At 40.3% G+C, this 5,713-nt stretch overlaps 1 long non-coding RNA gene across 1 annotated transcript in view; it reads left to right on the top strand.

The window, feature by feature from the left end:
* Positions 1–5,096, top strand: part of LOC105809372 — a 9,855-nt gene extending 4,759 nt beyond the window's left edge. Inside the window, exons 2-4 of the long non-coding RNA XR_001137437.1 lie at positions 1,323–1,448; positions 2,356–2,513; positions 4,384–5,096. This is a non-coding gene — a long non-coding RNA (uncharacterized LOC105809372). The remainder of the gene's footprint in view (positions 1–1,322; positions 1,449–2,355; positions 2,514–4,383) is intronic.
* Positions 5,097–5,713: the final 617 nt, after the last annotated feature.

Raw genomic sequence — 5,713 nt, 5'->3', positions numbered from 1 at the left:
GGTCCTTTCCAGGCCTAACCCTTCATGGTTCTCAAATCAACAAATTTCTTATTGTCTTTTCTACTAATTTTTTAATTTAAATTGAGCATATGTTAATTTAGGTGATAATGTAGAGTGTTATGTTTCATGCCTTTAATAACCGTATCAAGGAAGCAGGCCAATACCTTGATGGAAGGGTTTATATTAGAAGTTCTGAGCATATAATTTTTTTAGTTTTGAAAGATTAACCTTAGAGATTACATAGTTTAACCCCACTAATTTGCCAGAGAAAACTGGAGTCGTAAGACATCAAGTGACATATCTAGTGACAAGACTAGGATCAGTATCAGGGTCTCCTGCTTTCCATGCTGAAGCAGTAGGGATTTGAGACATTCTTTATATCTGATGGTCGTCAGGACTTGGAATGGAATATACACAGCCATAGAATGCAAAGGCCTGTGCATACTGGCAAACAGCATAGCAGGGCAAGACTTACTATGTGACTTCTCTATACTGTGTAATAACAAGAGAGTGTGAGCTTGCTATTATTTATTATTTTTCTAGGAAAACTAACACCAAGCCCAGGTATTCTAAGTCCAAAATTCAAGACAGTTTATGTCTGTAAAATTCTTAGACAAAGAATATTTACATAGCTGTTCAACTACTCAATTTCAAAGCAAAGTTCTTTAGAATAATCTGTGTGTTTTGATTTTTTTAAAAAAATCTACAACTAAATAGGTTTATAAACTTTCCATTTTTAAATGTGTGAACTAAAACCTTAAGCAAAGAATTACACATTCCGATGTGTCTGAAGGCTAGAGCAGTAATCTAAGTGCAATAGTGGCTTGGTGACTGTTAGCCCTTTGTTGTTATGTCAGCTGCATTTGGTTGTTGACCATGTTAGAATGCAGGCCCAGCATCAGAAAGTCTACTGGTTTTTCGAGAAAATCCAGAGATATATATTCTTATGTGAAACCCCCCAATGTCAACTTAAATTTAAAACCATTTCAGTATTATATAAACCAAAAACCTCATGTCTGTGAGCCACATTTGGCCCTTTAGTTTATAACCTCTGCTTAAACAGAAAAGGTCTTCAGTAATCCATTTAAACATTCACACAAGGTCAAATTGAGTACCCCTTGTAGTTTTGAGGCATTTGGAATTTGAAGTAAGGGAGCCTTGCCAAATACTTCTGGCATTTTCCTTTTAGCACAACCTAAATATTACAAATCTTCAGGGGAGGTGCGGCGCAGCAATCTGATTCAATGTTTGAGAACTCATGCCTTAACTTTGTTGCTCCAAGTAAAAGATGAGGCAATTCTCATGCTGTTTCCTTGTCTCAGAATGCTGCAAAGAGGCTCTGCAGATAGTGAAAAAGATGGAGGGCCCCAGTTTGCAGAGGTGTTTGTCATTGTCTGGTTTGGTGCAGTTACCATCACCCTAAACTCAAAACTTCTTGGAGGAAACATGTGAGTATCATTAAAATGCATCCTTCTTTTTGTCTTGCTAGGAAGCATATCTTAGAATTTTTTTTTTTTTTTGAGACAGGGTCTCACTTTGTTGCCTGGGCTAGAATGTAGTGGCATCATCATAGCTCACTGCAACCTCAAACTCCTGGGCTCAAGTGATCCCCTTGCCTCAGCCTCCTGAGTAGCTGGGACTACAGGCGTGTGCCACCATGCCCAGCTAATTTTTTTAAAAATTTTTTTGTAGAGACAGGGTCTTGCTGTGTTGCCCTGGCTTGTCTTGAACTCCTGGCCTCAAGTGATCCTCCTGCCTCGGCCTCCCAAAGTGCTAGGATTACAGGTGCGAACCACCGCACCTAGCCGCATATCTTCTATTTTTAAGAAAACCAGGCTAGTTAGATATTTTTTAAAAGAAAAATCAAACTAAATGAGGGCCAAAGACAAAGTTGTCTTAAAACTATTACCACTAAACAGAGATAACCTAGCTGAATTAGAGTATCTTAAATTATCTGGGGTCTCTCTCCAGCCCCTGAAATCACAGGCAGAATCTTTTGTTAGAAGATTATGTACATTTTGGGAGGCAGGTGGTCCATAGCATTCAACAGATTCTTAAATAGGTCTATAAACTAGCAAAGGATTAAGAACCACTACCTTAGAGGTTCAGTGGGAGAAAGTGATCTCTAGGAATTAGAGCAGATCATTTGGTATTAGACAGTTGACTTATTTTTAAGGGGTTTAAGAGGAGAGGAGGGAGAGTATAGAGAGAAAATTAAAGCACGCAATGTTAGAGCATAGACACGATGTCTCAGGAGGGAAGCAACAATCCACAATGCATAGAAATCTGTGTAGTAAATTGTGTCATGACACATCAGCTGTACTTATGATATTTATGGATGTATTTTGTTTTTAGATCTTTTTTTCAGAGCCTCTGTGTGCTGGGTTACTGTATACTTCCCTTGACGGTGGCAATGCTGATTTGCCGGCTGGTACTTTTGGCTAAGCCAGGACCAGTAAACTTCATGGTTCGGCTTATTGTGGTGATCGCGATGTTTGCCTGGTCTATAGTCGGTAAGTATGTACTTATCTCTACAACAGCAGAATAGAACAAAAACATGAATTAAAGGTGAAGACAAGATGAGGAGCAGTGTAACTCCAGAGTCATCCATAGAACCCTCTGCTCTAAGCGGGCATTGATGGGGATGGCGTCTGTCTTAGTTGGGCATCTGGACCTAGAAGATGTGGAGAGTCACATCTTTATTTTTCCTTAAATAATGGACAGGATCGGGAAAGTAGATTACACTAGACTCAGCTCAGTCCTGGTATATACAAGGCATAGGTGAGATGACTTGGACCTTTTCCTGACAAACTAATCATAATAAAAATAATAGCATTTACGAATTGTTTATTATAGGCCAGGCATTGTTGTGAGTGCTTTATATATAGTCTCTCATTTAACACAGCTCTCTCACAGCTACCCTAATAGATAAATACTATTTTTAGTCCCATTTTATAGATGAGGAACAGTCACAGAGAGGTTAAGGACCTTGCCCTCGGACATGTAACTAGTGAGTAGGGGAGTCGAATTTCAAACCCAAGCAGATCATGCACCCTTGAACACTATAGCACTTTCCAATGTAGGTTTAAGTCTCATTATGCAGTACTTTTCTGCTTCAGTGGCACAGTTTGCTAAAGATGAGGAAGGGAATCCAGGCATGGTGGTGCACGCCTATTGTCCTAGCTACCCGGGAAGGTGAGGTGGGAGGATTGCTTGAGCCCAGGAGTTTGAGGTTACAGCGATCTATGATCAGGCCACAGTACTCCAGCCTGGGTGACAGAGTGAGATCCTGTCTCTAAAAAATAAATTTAAAAAAATGATTAGGAAGGGCCTATAGTAATGGCTGTGAATGTTCTGCGCTCGTTTTTACATTTCTAAAATTCTCTTAAAATTCCAGCTTAAACTAGAAGTGTTCACTAGCTTCTGATTTAATGGGATAGACAGACTGCCTAATATTTTTAAGTGTAGTAACATCTCATTGCTCTGAAACATGGTTGAAAGCTAAGAAGTAATCCAGAAAAGGTCTGAGGGAGCCAGAATTTGATGCTCCAAAGACTATACCAAGCTTGGGTGCTTACTCATGAGAGTAAGTCTGATGATTACCTCACGTGCAATTCTAACTAGTATAGCTATCTAGTGTGCAGGCGCGCAGCTGATCAGAAAGTAGAATCTTAGGAGAGAGAGGCTTTAACTCCGCAAATATCCATCACAAACTGTTTATCAGGTACAGTGCTGGGCATTGTCTCTGCCCCTGGAGCTCCCAATCTAACGGAGCAGCGGGACATGAAAACACTTACGGCAAGGGCAGCAGGTGTTCCAGGTGGGAGACGGAAGTCTGTGCAGGGTACAGTGAGAACACAGAAGAGAGAAGTGGGCAGTTTCTGCCTGGGGTGAAAGAATACCAGGTGATCATTCAGAGAAGATTTTCTAGGGGGTGATTCTTGATGGGTAGGTTTTTGCCTGGGTGGGCAAGAGAGGGATGGCATTCAAAAGAACTGATATCTAAAAAGAACAATTAACTCAAAAAGCATAGCAGTATGAGGCCATTTACCATCGGCATGAATAACCTTACACATCTTTATTAGCCTGTTCAGCACAGTTCAGTAACTTTTCAGGAAAGATTAAGAAACTCCTTTTAGAAAGGTTTCCATCCAAAATGATTGAAAACTTTCAAAGCTTTAGTACTTGCAATAGGAAGCCCCCAGCTATCTGAAAAACAACTACAGAATGCCTTTTTGTCTGAGGATCAGAAATGCAACTGAACTTTTAGTGTTATTCTATGTTCCAGATTATGCCAAGCACATTAAAGTTTAGTAAATGTTAGTAGCTGTGACAATATTATTGCGTTAAACATTCTTTTTTGTTGTGTCTTGTTTTCCTTAGCCTCTACAGCTTTTCTTGCCGACAGCCAGCCTCCAAACCGCAAAGCCCTGGCCGTTTATCCTGTTTTCCTGTTCTATTTTGTCATCAGTTGGATGATTCTCACCTTTACTCCTTAGTAAAACAGGAAATGGGAATTCAAAATGAGCAAACTGAAAGCTCATCTGAAAAAATGCAATTCAACATGCAGCTTTGCCTCTGGCCCTCTTTTGTTTAATTTTAGAGGTATTTGGTAACTGGGTAGAGGAGGAGATGAAAAGGGAGCCATATAGCACTATTGCCACCTCTGTGAGAAACTGATGTTTGAAAGGCTGTCCTTTTCCTCTTAATGTCATTTCTTTAAAGTACATGTGCATACAACGCATAGTATAATGCCTCCTAAAGGCGTGATGGAGTCACTGTGGTCCATGTGGGTGAAAACCAATGACTAGGGAAGCACATGGCTATGTCCTATAAATTGAATAGAGTTGGTAACTATTTTCAGTTTTGAGAATACCGGTTCAGGTGCAGCTCTTAAACATACTGCCTTATGACTATTAGAATATGCCTCTCTTTTCATAAGAAAGGATGGATGGTCTGTATCCATTTGCTTTTGTTTCTCTCAAGCTTAAAAAGGCAATGACAGAAGTTAAGGAGGGGTTTCACAGACGTGGAATGAGAAAATATGCATTAGCCAACATTCAGATTTGGATCAGAGGAAATTCTACACTTGTTGCTTAAAAAAACAAACAAGGTGGGAGCAGTGGCTCACACCTGTAATCCTAGCTCTTTGGGAGGCTGAGGTAGGAGGATTGCTTGAGGTCAGGAGTTCAAGACCAGCCTGGGCAACATAGTGAGACTTCGTCTGTCTGGAAAAAAAAAAAAAAAAATAGCCAGGCACGCCTATAGTCCCAGCTATTCAGGAGGCTGGGGCAGGAGGATCACTTGAAGCCAAGAGTTCAAGTTTGCAGTGAGCTATGATTGTGCCACTGCACTCCAGCCTGGGTGACAGAGTGAGACCCTGTCTCAAAAAAAAAAAAAAAAGGCAAAGGTCATCTAAAGAATCAGCCTTTTTATTCTTTTTGTATAGTCACCTTTCTGCACCTTGGTTGGCACTCTAGTTTTTAATCTTACTTCCTGGCTCTGAATATGCAATCTAAGATGTTAGCAGTCCACATGCCTTCAACTGAAGTTCTCATTGGTTCAATGCTGGAGCTTATTCAAATAGAAAACCCCAGAAATTTAGATCGGTAGGTCACTAATACATATTATCGTGTGGGTACCTTCTCCTAAGTGTAGAATGAAGCAGTTTGGATACGGTATAGCGACAAGGGGCTCTTTATTATTCTGTGTA

The sequence above is a fragment of the Propithecus coquereli genome, unplaced genomic scaffold (genome assembly GCF_000956105.1).
Source record: "Propithecus coquereli isolate 6110/MARCELLA unplaced genomic scaffold, Pcoq_1.0 Scaffold101, whole genome shotgun sequence".
NCBI classification, from domain to species: domain Eukaryota; kingdom Metazoa; phylum Chordata; class Mammalia; order Primates; family Indriidae; genus Propithecus; species Propithecus coquereli.
The sequence above is the reverse complement of the archived record's forward strand: the minus strand, read 5'-3'. Positions and strand labels throughout refer to the sequence as shown.